Source organism: Myotis myotis, unplaced genomic scaffold (assembly GCF_014108235.1).
Source record: "Myotis myotis isolate mMyoMyo1 unplaced genomic scaffold, mMyoMyo1.p scaffold_m19_p_11, whole genome shotgun sequence".
Taxonomy (NCBI): Eukaryota; Metazoa; Chordata; class Mammalia; order Chiroptera; family Vespertilionidae; genus Myotis; species Myotis myotis.
The window spans coordinates 63,043,928-63,059,237 of NW_023416315.1; the positions used below are offsets into that span (position 1 = coordinate 63,043,928).

At 44.2% G+C, this 15,310-nt stretch overlaps 1 protein-coding gene across 6 annotated transcripts in view; it reads left to right on the forward strand.

The window, feature by feature from the left end:
* The window catches only part of TNPO3 (transportin 3), a 108,013-nt gene that overhangs the window by 7,136 nt on the left and 85,567 nt on the right, over nt 1-15,310 (forward strand). Inside the window, exon 1 of one of the 6 annotated variants that reach the window (XM_036328739.1) lies at nt 12,490-12,514. The exons of the other annotated variants lie outside the window; for them this stretch is intronic. The gene's annotated coding sequence lies outside the window, so the exon portion shown is untranslated. Of the gene's footprint in view, nt 1-12,489; nt 12,515-15,310 lie in introns of those variants that run through there. 6 annotated transcript variants of the gene reach the window in all.

A 15,310-nucleotide genomic window follows, 5' to 3' on the forward strand; every position in this document is an offset into this window, starting at 1 on the left:
GAGATAGAAACATCAATGATGAGAGTGAATCATTGGTCGGCTGTCTCCTGCACAACCCACACTGGAGATCGAGCCTGTAACCCAGGCATATGCCCTGAGCAGGAATCGAACCTTGACCTCCTGGTTCATAGGTCAATGCTCAACTACTGAGCCATGCCCGGTGTGGCATAAAGGAACTAAGTTTTCTTGAAATAGTCATTAAATGACATTTTAAACCAAAAGTCTGTTTCAGTTTGAATTTTAAGTGGATAAAGAACAGATTTTGCCTGGTTTGTTTAAAAACCACTTTGAGGAATACATATTTTGCAGAACTATTATACTTTCTTTCCTTACCCTACACTTTACTAACCTTAGAGTTATTTAGTATAGTTCTAATGACCTAGTGACAATAGATTTGATATCCTATCTAATAATAGACAAACATGGTAATTGACCGTACCTTTGCTACACCTCCCCTTGGCTAATCAGCGCGATACGCAAATTAACCGCCAACAAAGATGGCAGCTAACTTGCATACTGCAGGCAGGGCGGGACAGTGCCATCCCGCCTGCCCTGCGCCATCTGGGCCTGCTATTTGCGACCCGGGGCGGTGGGGCGGGACAGTGCCATCCCGCCTGCCCTGCCGCCATCTGGGCCTGCTATCTGCGACCCAGGGCAGCGGGCGTCCATGTGCGACCCGACCCGGGGCGGCTGGGCAGGGCAGCAGCGATCCGCCGGCCCGCCCGGCCTCCGTCCGCGCATCATGTGTGCGACCCGACCCAGGGCGGCTGGGTGGGGCAGCAGCAATCGGCTGGCCCGCCCGGGCGTCCCGTGTGCGACCCGACCCAGGGCGGCGCCCCAACCACCGATCGGCCCTGTTGTGTGCATGACCCAGGGAGGCGGGGCAGGCACCAAGGGATCGGGCCTGCCATCTGCCATCCAGGGAGCGGGCCTAAGCCAGCAAGTGGTTATCTCCCGAAGGGTCCCAGACTGTGAGAGGGCACAAGTGGGGCTGAGGGATATAGGTTATTAATGCTGTGAATTAACTTCTTTTCTCTTTCACTAATCTACACTAATAAAAGAGAAACATGGTAATTGGCGTACAACTGCTACCCTTCCCATTGGCTAATCAGGGAAATATGCAAATTAACTGTCAGCCAAGATGGCAGCCGGCAGCCAGGCAGCTTGAAACTAACATGAGGCTTGCTTGCTTCAGTGACGGAGGACTCCAACGTTCCCTGCCTGCTGCTGCCGGCCCCTGAGCCTGCAGTTTCAAACATTGTAACAAATACAGATGCTAAACAAAACTTCAGAAACCAGCTTTCAGCCGGCTGGGATCTCAGAGCTGGAGTTTATACAGAGTTTCGAGAACCGGAAAACAAACCAGATACCTGCTTTCAGGAGCGGAGGCCTAAGAGCTGGAGCCTCAGATCTAAAGCTGGCTCAGAATAAAAAAAAAAAAGAAAAAAAGGAGCAGTTGGGAGCTTCAGTCGGCCTGAAAACAGCCCTCAGCCCCTCACCCAGACTGGCCAAGCACCCCAGTGGGGACCCCTACCCTGATCCGGGACACCCTTCAGGGCAAACCAGCCAGCCCCCACCCGTGCACCAGGCCTCTATTCTATATAGTAAAAGGGTAATATGCCTCCCAGCACTGGGATCAGCGGAGCCACGAGGCCTCCCGGCACCGGGATCAGTGTGACAGGGGGCAGCGCCCAAACCCCCTGATTGCCCTGCGGCTCTGTGTGTGACAGGGGGTGGGGCCACAACCTCTCTATCCACCCTGCTCTGTTCGTGACAGGTGAAGGCGCCCCAACCCCCTGATCGGCCCTGCTCTGTGTGTGACGGGGCGGTGTGCCAACTCCCCTATCAGCCCTACTCTGTGAGTGACAGGGGGGAGCTCCTCAACCCCCTGATGGGCCCTGCTCTGTGTGTGACAGGGGGGCGCTCCCCAACCCCCTGATGGGCCCTGCTCTGTGCGTGACGGGGGGAGCTCCCCAACCCCCTGATCGGCCCTGCTCTGTGCGTGACGGGGCAGCGCCCCAACCGCCTGATTGTCCCTGCTCTGTGCATGACAGGGGGTGTCGCCACAACCTCCCCATCAACTCTGCCTTGAGTGTGACAGGGGGCAGTGCCCCAACCCTCCAATCGGCCCTACCCTGAGCATGACTGAGGGTGGCATCGCAACCTCCCAATCCGCCCTGCTCTGTGCATGACAGGGGGCGGTGCCCCAGTTCCCCAACTGGCCCTGCTCTGAGCCCAACCAGGGGCTGCACCTAGGGATTGGGCCTGCCCTCTGCCACCCGGGAGCAGGCCTAAGCCAGCAGGTCGTTATCTCCCAAGGGGTCCCAGACTGCGAGAGGGCACAGGCCGGGCTGAGGGACCCCCCCCCCCCACCCCAGTGCACAAATTTTTGTGCACCGGGCCTCTAGTATTTATTTATATAAAGTGGCCATTTTCTAAAGAATCTATACTAGAGGCATGGTTTTATGTCGTAGGCAGATATCACCAATGTCCTCAAAGTATTTTAAAAGAAAGAAATTATTTTGAGATGGATCTTAAAGGAAACCTATCTAACAGTAGATTGTTCTGAACACTAGTAGTTTACTTTGTCCACCTTCAATAACCAAAATTAGTAGACAGTGTAGGAAGCCATGTAAGGAAAGACTTTTTTTTTTAAGAATAATTTATTGATTTTTTTTTTTTTTAGAGAGGAACGGAGAGAGAGAAACATTGATGTGAGAGTGCAATATTGATTGACTGCCTCCGGTATGCCCCCTACCAGGGATTGAGCTGGAAACCCTGGCATAGTCCTTGACCAGGAATCAAACCAGCAACCTTTTGGTGCACGGGAACACGCCCAACGAATTGAGCCACATTGGCCAGGATAAGACCATCTTTTTACAGGTTAATGATTGTGCTACTCATTTCCTCTAAGCTTGTAATTTAGATTTATGGAGGAGACTACAAGACTACTTTTACAGAGATAAGTCCCTGGGTTATAGGTAACCTCAAAAGTTTTATAGTTTAGTCTGGAAACCAAAAAGGAAAGATAAAAAGCATAAATCAAATGAAATCATATCCTTGATGGACTAAGTTGGTATTGTCATGTTTGGTTAATCATATCCTTGGGAATTTGCTTTTGAATATCAGGTAGGTCATGGGTCATGGAGTATCAACTTCAAATTTCTTTCCTAGTAATTTTTCTTTCTAGAATTTCTTGATTCTTTGGTTCTAAAATATAGGGCTTTGATTTTTCTCTACTAATTGCAGTCATTGATTTGATTTATTTGAAAATCTAGGCTTTTTTAATGCTTATGCTCTCATCTTCCAGTCAAGTGACCCTTAAAACATAACATGTTACCCAGCCTGCGTGGCTCAGTGGTTGAGTGTTGACCTATGAACCAGGAGGTCATGGTTCACATGGTTTGATTCACAGGGGACATGCCAGGTTGTGGGCTCGATCCCCAGTAGGGGGCATGTAGGAGGCAGCCAATCAATGATTCTCTTTCATCATTGATGTTTCTATCTCTCTCTCCCTCTCCCTTCCTCTTTGAAGTCAATAAAAATATATTTAAAAACAAATAACAAAAATAACATGTTTTGAAAACAAAGCCTTCTAGAAAATAGAAAAATGTTCCAAAACAATTTCTATGGATCAGTTAGTTTATCAAATGTAGGAATACAGTTGACCTTTGAACAGTGGAGGTGTTGGGGTGTGATTGAAAAACTGCTTATAACTTAATTCCCCAAAACCTTAACTACTAATAACCTACTGTTCATTGGAAGCTTTGCCAATAACATAAACAGTAGATAAACATATATATTGTTATATGTCTCATATACTGTATTCTTAAATAAAGTAAGGCTGGAGAAGAAAATATATTAAGAAAATCATAAGGAATAGAAAATAAATTTACAGTATTTATTGAAAAAAATCTGTGTATACATGAACCTATGCAATTAAAACCCATGTTGTTAAAGGGTCAGCTATACTGTATGTTTGCATTGCTGAAAAGTAGTACATAAAAGTTAAAATCAGGTTTGGGCAGTGCAAATATAAACATTTTATGCCTTTGTTATAGTGGAGTCTGTGAATTAGAATTTATGGTGGTATTTCTGTTGATATGGTAATGTGTTATCTGGTGGCATTCATCCATATTTGAATTAGTTTATTTCTTGTCTTTCCAGGTCTTGGATAAGAGTTGATGGCTTGATTATGGATATAAAATTATCAGAGCACTGCTACGTTTAGTAATTATAACACAGTTTTCTTCAAAAGCCTTCTAGATACTTCTTATTCTTTCCTGTTGATTGCACTGATGTTTTAGGGAAATGGAAAATAGATTTTATAGATTTTGTATTGTGGTAAAATATTCATAACAAAGCTTACCATTTTAACCATTTTTAGGTGTACAGTTTAGTGGCATTAAGTACGTTCATGATTGTTGTGCAACCACCACCACCATCCATCTGTAGAAGTTTTTTATATCCCCTGACTAAAACTCTGCCTATTAAACAATAACTCTTCATTTCTTCCTCTCTTCAGTTCCTGACAATCATCACTTTACTTTTTTTGTCTCTGAATTTGACTATTCCAGGTACCTTATATAAGTAGAATCAATCATATAATACTTGTCCCTCCTGCGGCCTGGGAGAGGGACAAGCTGCCCGCCCCACGATCCTGGGTGCCTGCAGCTGCAGCCTGGGCAAAGCCACCTGCCCACGGTCCCCTGCGGCTGTGGCCAGCCCGGGTCCTGGGTACCTGCGACCGGCCGGAGGAGGGAATCCTGGGTCCCGGGTGTGGGGCGAGGCAGAGGCGGTTAGGGGCAATCAGGCCGGCAGGGGAGCAGTTAGGGGCGATCAGGCTGGTAGGGGAGCAGTTAGGGGCGATCAGGCAGGCAGGCAGGCGAGTGGTTAGGAGCCAGCGGTCCCGGATTGCGAGAAGCAGTTGGACATCCCCCGAAGGGTCCCGGATTGGAGAGGGTGCAGGCCAGGCTGAGGGACACTCCCCCCCCCATGCACGAATTTTGTGTACTGGGCCTCTAGTCTTTATAATAAAAGGCTAATATGCAAATGGTCATGACACCCTCACGGGTAACGATCAATAAGCAGGCAGCTGCGTGCGCAGCAGGCGTGGGTGGGTGGGGACTTGCATGAGGCTGATGTCTCTGCCCCTGGTGCAGGACCCAGGAATGTGAGGCTCATGGAGGCCTACCTCTTTGGGGCAATGGATCATGGGGCTCCCGCACTGTGACAGGGCACAGGCCAGGCTGGAGGCTCCCCCCACCCCCCTTCTGAATGCATGAATTTCATGCACCGGGCCACTAGTTTTGAATAATGCTGCTGTGAACATGGGTTCATAAAAATATGTTGAAGCCCCTGCTTTCAGTCCTTTTGAGGATATATCCAGAAGGGGAATTGCTGGATCATATGGTAATTCTATGTTTGTTTGTTTTTGAGGAACTGCCATACTGTTTTCCAGATTTTATAGAATTTCAAGCTCTGTTGAACTTAAAAACATTTAATTCATAGGAAGTTGAGATTGCTCAGATTACCTCTCCTGTTTTTCCCTAACTTGTACTCTGGTACTGAAATATTACCAGGGAGTTTTTCACTGTTGTTACAGGTGAAACCCAGAGAAAAGTTTTATTTCTCAATTGGAAGTTCACAGTTGAGTCCCTGCTACATGGGATAATTTTGTAATGTTTGGTATGCAGAACCTTTTTGTTGTTGTTGTTGTTAATCCTCATCCGAGGATATTTTTTCCATTGATTTTTAGAGAGAGTAGAAGGGTGGGGAGAGAGAGAAATACCGATGTGAGAGAACCACATTGATTGGTTGCCTCCTGCACGTGCCTGGACTGAGGCTGGGGATTGAACCTAAAACCCAGTTATGTGCCTGTGACTAGGAATTGAACCTGCAACCCTTTGGTGCACTAGCTGTCGCTGACTACTGAGCAACACTGGCCAGGGCTGTAGACCCTTAATTTTTTTTTAATATATTTTTATCAATTTCAGAGAGGAGGGGAGAGAGAGAGAGATAGAGACATTAATGATGAGAATCATCGATCAGCTATCTCCTGCATGTTCCCTACTGGGGATTGAGCCCGCAACCCAGGCATGTGCCCTTAACCAGAATCGAACTCAGGACCCTTCAGTCCTCAGGCCAATGCTCTATCCACTGAGCCAAGCCAGCTAGGGCTAGAGTAGACCCTTAATTTTCTTCTTTCTGGTAGAGTTCCCAAAATAAAAATATTATGAAACATGTATTTTTTTTCTTTTGGTAAGAAAATTTCTTACAAAGTTTACATTATGGTTTTTACTTATTTCTTTTCAAGCCTATAGCACAATTCTTTTCAGCCCCAAAGCAGAATATAGATTTGAACTAGATTTGAAAGTACAAATTTGTACATAAGCATTCAGAATTTTGTAACATTTCAGTGCATTTTTTACAATACTTTAAGCTAAACATCTGACATTTCTATAAGATTGAAAAACTTGAATCTTCAGCACAGTGCTAACATATGCTCAGTAGGTCTTAATAATACTCTCATTCCTCTGATTTACTAGTATATGAGTTGTTATAAAACTTGTTCAGATAGGCAGCAATAGAGACCAGCAAGTAAAGGAAATACATTTTCTATATGTTTGTCTTTCAGGAAGTCCTCACATGGGCTAGTCATTTGCTTTATTAAATGAAATGATTTCAAGCTTGGCATTTTCTAACTTTTAAAGCAAAGCTGCCTATCCTATATAATAAAAGAGAAACATGGTAATTGGCATACGACCGCTACCCTTCCCATTGGCTAATCAGGGAGATATGCAAATTAACTGCCAGCAAGATGGCGGCCAGCAGCCAGGCAGCTTGAAACTAACATGAGGCTTGCTTGCTTCAGTGACGGAGGACTCCAACGTTCCCCGCCTGCCTTGCTGGCCTCTGAGCTTGCAGTTTAAGAAACATTGTAACGAATATAGAAGCTAAACAAAACCCCAGAAACCAGCTTTCAGCCGGCCGGGATCTCAGAGCTGGAGTTGATACAGAGTTTTGATTATAGAACCGAAACAAACCAGATACCTGTTTTCAGCAGCAGAGGCCTCAGAGCTGGAGCCAGAGCTAAACCTGGCCAAGAATAAAAAAGAAAAAAAGAAAAAAAAGGAGCAGTTGGGAGCTTCAGTCGGCCTGAAAACAGCCCTCAGCCCCTCATTGGGGACCCCCACCCTGATCCAGGACACCCTTCAGGGCAAACCAGCCAGCCCCACCCATGCACCAGGCCTCTATCCTATATAGTAAAAGGGTAATATGCCTCCCAGCACCGGGATCAGCAGAGCTGCGAGGCCTCCCAGCACCGGGATCAGCGTGACAGGGGGCAGCGCCCATCCCCCTGATCACCCTGTGGCTCTGCTTTGTTCATGACAACCCCCTGATCAGCCCGGCTCTGTGCCTGATAGGGGGGAGCTCCCCAACCCCCTGATCGCCCTGCGGCTCTGTGTGTGACAGGGTGCGGCGCCCCAACCCCGCCCCCCCACGGGCCCTGCTCTGTGTGTGACGGGGTAGAGCCATAACCTCCCCATCGGCCCTACCCTGAGTGTGAGAGTGGCGGCGCCCCAACCCCCTGATCGGCCCTGCTCTGTGGGTGATAGAGGGCGGCGCCCCAACCCCTCCACCCCTCCAAGGCCCTGCTCTGTGTGTGATGGGGTAGAGCCATAACCTCCCCATCAGCCCTGCCCTGAGTGTGACAGTGGCGGCGCCCCAACCCCCTGATCGGCCCTACTTTGTGAGTGACTGGGGGGAGCTCCTCAACCCCCTGATCGGCCCTGCTCTGTGCCTGATGGGGGGAGCTCCCCAACCCCCTGATTGACCCTGCTCTTTGCGTGACAGGGTACGGAGCCCCAACCCCCCTGATGGGCCCTGCTCTGTGTGTGACAGGGCGGCAGCGCCCAACCCCCTGATTGGCCCTGCTCTGTGCATGACAGGGTACGGAGCCCCAGTCCCCCTGATTGGCCCTGCTCTGTGCATGACGGGGTGGCGCCGCAATCTCCCCATTGACCCTGCCTTGAGTGTGACGGGGCGGTGCCCCAACCCCCCAATCGGCCCTACCCTGAGCGTGACTGAGGGTGGCATCACAACCTCCCAATCTCCCCTGCTCTGTGCATGACAGGGGGCGGCGCCCCAACTTCCCAATCGGCCCTGCTCTTAGCCCGACCAGGGGCTGCACCTAGGGATTGGGCCTGCCCTCTGCCACCCGGGAGCAGGCCTAAGCCAGCAGGTCATTATCTCCCAAGGGGTCCCAGACTGCGAGAGGGCACAGGCCGGGCTGAGGGACCCCCCATCCCCCCTGAGTGCACAAATTTTTGTGTACCGGGCCTCTAGTTATAATTATAAAGCCCACAGTGCAGCTATTACCATGGACTATGCTTCAGTCAATCCCAGTCCAAGTTGGTTTTTTTGGACCCAGATTTATTTATCTTTTTTTTTTAGGGGTGTTCTTGAGGTTAATATTCACATACAAAGGTGACTTAAGATTAGATACAGATTCTTTATACTAGTCATGAAAAAATTTTGGCAGGATTTCTCAGTGCCATATTATGTGTGACTGATGGGTACAGATTTGAGCCAAAATTCATTTGACATAGGATTCTTTGAAAATGCTTGTCTCAGACACACTGGGATTTCATCAGTATGCAGTGCTGTCATTTTGGTCTTGATTCCTTTCTTTGAACTCAAAATAGAACAACGTATATGAGCACTATGTCTTCCAAAGTTAACTTGAAAAGTGTGTATTTCTGCTGGTATTTCAAAAGCTTATGGTGTTTTAAAGAATTGTTTCTGGCCAGGAATCTCTTCTCTCGCATAAGGGAAATAATATCTTTCTTTTAATTTTTCAATTATGAGGATGGCTAAACTTGTCTCTATCAATGAGCTTGTTTTGCTTCTAGAAAAGTTATGTGTACACAAGGATATTGTGTGGGTCTTGAAGCTTGCTAGTGGCTTAATGATTATTTTTGTTTACACTCTGCTTTTGGAGGTGGGGGCTGTTTACTCAGCGGTAAAGGTGTTAGCTAAGTTTCATTTCATCATGGTTTCTGTATTTCAGACCGTCTTGCAAAAACAAGTTATAAAAAATACAATTTTTAGGTAGTGATGGCTATCTTGAGCCCTGTAACTTATATTTTTCTTAATATTTCTTCAAGCTACTTTCTCTCCCTGCTGTATAAGAAAAGCACAAGAGAATAACTTGTGACAGACCTAGCAAGTTATAAAATTCTCATAAAGAATTAGATACAAAAACTTGAGATAATTGACTGACTTTAAAAAATCACTTTCTCTATTTTAGGTAAATTAGACTTGTAATTTCTTTACCTGTCTTATGAAAATGACTTTTTTCTTGATTTGGGAAATTTTTATTTTCTAGATCTAGATCACGTTACAGGGCATATGTCTAAAACGTTGTTTTACTGATAGTTTAAAATTTTTTTAAGTCATTTTTTATTTTTCAGGTAACACTATTATGTTAGTTTCAGGTGTACACCCCAGTGATTAGACATTACATAATTTATTAAGTGATCATCCCGATAAATCTTGTACCCATCTGACACCATACATAGTTATTAGAATGTTATTGGTGCCCTAACCAGTTAGGCTTAGTGGATAAAGCGTCGGCCTGCGTACTGAAGGGTCCCAGATTCGATTCCAGTCAAGGGCATGTACCTTGGTTTTGGGCACACCCCCATTAGGGGGTGTGCAGGAGGCAGCTGATCGATGTTTCTCTCTCACTGATGTTTCTAACTCTCTATCCCTCTCCCTTCCTCTCTATAAAAATATTAATAAAATATATTAAAAAATATTATTGGCTATATTCCCTATGCTGTACTTTACATCCCCATGACTATTGTCTGACAATCAACTTTGTACTTTTTTTACCAGTTAACTGCCATGATATTTTGAATTTAATTAAAAAAGATCCGCCATTTGTGTCTGTAGACGCTTATGGTGTACAAATGCTTAAACCTTTCATCTTTTTTAACCATCTCCCCTCCCATCTGGCAACTGTCAAAATGTTCTTTTTATCTGTGAGTCTGTTTCCGTTCTGCTTGTTTGTTTATTTTGATTTTTACATTCAATTTTTGATAAATACCTATTGCCATTTTATTGTTCATGTTTTGATCTTTTTTTCTTCTTAAAGAAGACCCTTTCATATTTTATGTAATACTGGTTTGATGGTGATGGACTCTTTTAGCTTTTTCTTGTCTGGGAAACTTTATATGTCCTTCAATTCTACATGATAGCTTTGCTGGGTAGAGTAATCATGGTAGTAGGTCATTGCTTTTTCCCCACTTTGAATATTTCTTGCCATTCCCTTCTGACCTGCAGCGTTCTGTTGAAAAATGAGATGACATTCTTATGGGAGCTTCCTTGTAGGTAACTAACTAACTGCTTTTCTCTTGCTGCTTTTAAGATTCTCTTTTTGTATTTAACCTTTTGCATTTTAATTATGATGTGTCTTGGTGTGGGCCTCTTTGATTTCCTCTTGTTTGGGACTCTCTGCATTTCCTGGACTTGTATATCTATTTCCTTCACCAGATTAGAGAAGTTTTCTGTTACTTTTTCAAATAGGTTTTCAATTTTCTTGCTGTCTCTCTTCTCCTGGCAACCTCATGATGCAAATGTTGATATGCTTGAATTTACACTATCTTCATATTTTTGGATTGTTTTTGCTCTTCTGATTGTGTGTTTTTTGCTTCCTCATATTTTAAATTGCTGATTTGATTCTCAGCATCCTCTACTACTAATTGCCTGCAAATTATCCTTCTTTTCAGTTAGTGTATCCTTCATTTCTGCCTGGTTCTTTTATGGTTCCTAAGTCTTTTTTCATGCTATTGAATTTCTCAGTTTGTTCCTTGAGCAACCTTATAACAATTGTTTTAAACTCTGTATCTGGTAGTTTGCTTGCTTCCATTTAATTTAGTTTTCCTTTTTGGAGATTTCTCCTGTTCTTTCATTTGGGACCTATTTCTTTGTCCCTGCATTTTGGCTGCTTCCCTGTGTTTGTCTATGTATTAGATAGAGATGCTATTTCTCCTGGACTTGATAGAGTGGCCTTGCGGAGTAGGTGTCCTGTAGTGCTCAGTGGCGCAGCCTCCCCAAACACCTGAGCTGGGTGTTCCAGGTGTACCCTATGTGGGCTATGTGCACTGTCCTGTTGTAGTTGAGCCTTGATTGCTGTTGGTGTCTCTGGGAGGGATTAACTCCCAGGCCAGTGTGCTACAAGGACCATCTGTGACTACAGTGGAGGAGCTACTGTGCAGGAGTGGATCCTACAGAGCAGAACTTTCTTCAGTGAGGTTTTGGTGCTCACCAAGTTCACCCCTTGAGTGTGTTGCTTGTAGAGGTGGTAGGGTTCTAAACTGGCGTGATCTGAAGCTGTCCACTGGATGCACTGGCTCTGGGGCCTCCCTGAAGTTGCAAGGTCAGCCACCGCCTGTGCCCTGCCTGGGGCCACCTGAGGCAATCTGCAGATGGCTGCTACTCGCGCTGCTCTTGGAGGTGCCCAGGAGAGACCAAGCTGCAAGCCAAGGCAGGCTGCCACTAGTGACGGGCCTGGGGCCACTTAGCAAGTATTTATGGGGTGCACAGAGGCTAGATGCTGCTTGTTTGAGAGATTTTATGTAAATCCTAAGCATGAAGCAAAAGAGGCCAATTGTATTTTGTTTTCAGAAGTTCTTTTCACTCTGCTCTAACCTAGTTCCCTCTCCCCCCATATATTATAAATCTTTGAAAGTCTTTATTTAGTAAATATATTATTTACTAATTGAAATGCTTTAAAAAGTACAACAACCTGGCACTTTTATGTTACTTTTTAAGCTTATTGAAATATTTGTATTTTCAGAACCTCTTTTTCTGTTTGCCAGAGCTCTTCTGTCCTTAGTGAAGTATTTTAAGTAATTCTGCTTGCTTTGAGGAGTTTTTGTGTAGGATTAAATAGCAGCCCTAATCCGCTTCTAATTCTTGGCAGCTAATGAATCGTTAGGGGCTCCTATTTGGGTGTGTGCTGGCATTGTTGAGGAACTGCTCAATGATTTTGATTGATTCGACAGTTTTAGGACTGTTGGTATAGAAGTGAGTCTTTGAGCAACAGTGCACCATTAAAGGAAAAAGGGGCAACTATTAGGATTTGCTGTGAAGTATAATAAAAGACTTAGAGTATGTTAGTGAAAGGATTACTGGCCATAGCCTGCTTCATATTCATCACATAGTCATGGAAATATCTTTTGGGGGAAAAATTGATATAAAGGCCTGTTCTGCTACTGCTACTGCTTTGTGAAATGGAAGATTGGAATTAGATGCTTAAATGGAAAATGTTCTCTTGTTGCAGCCTCTTTGAAATGTGCTGTTTAGTGGGAGCTGCAGCTTCCTCCTGCTGACTCTGAGCCCCAGGCTTCGGTTGAGATGGTCCTTTCAGAAATGTGGAGTTTAGTCCAAGCCTGGATTTCAGTGGGTAGCACCTGGCATCTGTGGCTAGAAAGTCCTATGAAGTGTAAGTGCTTTATTCTCTCCTTGTAAAGAAGCCTTTTTCTTTCCTTCCTTCTCTTCCTTCTTTCTGCAGCTTAGCAGAGGGGAAGAACAGTGAGCACTGTACTATAGTGCCTGGGTATCCGGATTTGGTTGCATTTTCTTTATGATTCAGTGATCAAATCAAGATTACTTGTTATGTGTGGGAAGCAACCAGTGGATGCTTCTGTTGCCCAACTGGAATTTAAAGTAGTAAATTAAATATAATACTGGCAGTATCATCGTACGTAATTTTTCATTGACAGTTTACTTGGTAATTTGGGAAGTTTCTTTAGAGCTCACTCTTATCTTTTGTTCTTATTCCAAAAAAACAAGTATTTGAAAAGAGAGGCACATTTGACCAGTGGGTGAGGTAGCATCAAGATAAATAGGGATGGCCCATTTATGCTCAGTGGTTAGAGCGTTAGCTTGTGGACTGAAGGATCGTGGGTTGGATTTGGTAAATCAAACCTCGGTTGCAGGCTCCATTCTCGGGGCACAGGCAATCAATCGATGTTTCCCCCCCCCCCCCCCTCAACTTTTCCTTTCTCTCTAAAAATCAATGGGAAAAATATCCTTGGATGAGGATTAAAAAAAAAAAAAAAAAGACAAATAGGGATATTGGGAATGAAAAGACAGCTCTTCCTTCATTTTGATTTTACTTGAAACATTTGCACAAGGAGCAGATGGGGATTTTTTTCCCCCCTAAGGCCAGTTCCTTATAGAATTGTCCTAGGAATTTCATATAGCTGCCATCTATATTTTAATTTATTAAAAAATTAAACTAGATAGTAATATAATGAACATTAGAAAATACAAGTTTGATATTTGATTTAGTTGCCCAGGGCTAAGCACTGTTTTTTTGTGTGTTTTTTTTCCAGAAATACTGTTAATAGTTTAAAGTAAGCTTGTTCCAGAAGAGACTCTCCTCTCATTTAACCTAAAATTTTTCTGATTTTAGCTAGGAAAATACTGAGCAGCTTCTCATTGCTGAAACAAGATAAATGTTTAAAACAAAAGCAAACCAAATCTTCATCTGGGCAAGGCAAGTGAAGTTCTACAAATGAGGATTCTGAATGAAAAATGTCTCATCCTCTCAAGGCCTTTATTATTATTTTTGATCTGTAAAGAACTGATTTTTTTGGTCTCTGTTGCCCTTTCTCTCTGTAAACATTTTGGATTCTGTTCTTACAGCTGACATCCAATCCTTTAAGTATCTAAGCTACCTAGTAAAAGACTGCTTCATGTTTGAGAAAATAAAGTTGTGCTACTGACTTAGGAGATGATGGTATCTTGTCATCTTGCTTCATATTTAATAATTTAAAATATACTTTATTTTTAAAAATATATACTTTATTTAAGTGCCTCTATGGCCAAATAATTTGAGAGCTGCACAGAGAATTAAGCTTTTCTTTACTTTTGAAGACCTTACAATCTATTAGAAAAGATGAACAAAGACTCAAGTAATTATAATACAAGGTTCTACAATTGAGTTCTTGCAGAGTCAAGGCTACTTCGGCAGTAATAGAAAAGGATTCCTGCCTCCAATATTTTCTCCTTATCTCTAGCTTTCAGAAGTTGAGTATGATGTGTTTTAGTATGTCTGTTAGTATAGGGTTATAGGAGACAGAAATGTTATATGCCCTGTTCTCATTGGTGGGACTTTCTCAGTGATCCTGTTCTCTATGGCATTCATGCTCTGCCTTGCATCTGGCAGGTCTTGGGCAGGATAAAATTTTTTGCCCTTCCCTCTTTGGTAGAAGATTTCTGTTAGCACTGGTATAGATAGATAGCATCATGGGCTCAAGACTGTTTTATGCCCTGTCTTGTAGGGGAAGAAATTTTTTTCTTTTTTTTTAAATGTTTTTATGAGAGAGACAGAGACAGACAGACAGACAGACAGACAGACATTGATGAGAGAAACATACATTGGTTGCTTCCCACATATAACTCAACTGGGGACCGAACCCACAACCTGGGTATGTGCCCTGACCAGGAATTGAACCGTGACTTTTTGGTGTACAGGATGACACTTAACCAACTGAGCCACATTGGCCAGGCAAGAAGTTTTTTCTTGTACCCTTACTGCAACAGCAGTGGGTCTTAACCTGTGTCTTGGAGAGGTATGATTTGCTGCCCCTTCCACACAGCTTAAGACTTTTGTTCAGTAGGGGAGAAGGGTCCAGTCAGAGCTTTTTGTGCTTTTTCTGCAGTCGAGGCTGCTCTTCTACAGGACAGCACCACCAAAGGAGGTGTTCTATTGATCTCCTACCCCAACCCAAATCTTTCCCCTGAGTATCTGGTTGAGGACTGCGGAGTAGAGCCTGTAGATAGTTGTGAAGTCCTCTTGTGTCTGAGTCTCAGGAGTTTTATAGGCTTATCCTAGCTCACACTCAGCCTTTATCAATTTGTTAAGTAATTTTTTTATATCTATACTAGAGGCCTGGTGCACGAAATGTGTGCACTGAGGGGGGGAGAGTCCCTCAGCCTGGATTGCAAGAGGTGGCATACCGGTTAGAGTGTCTGCCCCCTGGTGCTCAGTGCACATCATAGCGACTGATTGACCAGTTGACTGCCCCCTGGTGGTCAGTGCACGTCATAGCGAGTGATTGAGCAGTCTTAGCATATCATTAGCATATTATGCTTTGATTGGTTGAATGGATGACCGGACCGGACACTTAGCATGTTAGGCTTTTATTATATAGGATTTTTATTTCAGAGAGGAAGGGAGAAGGAGAGAGAAACATTAGTGAAGAGAGAGAATCATTGATAGGCTGCCTCC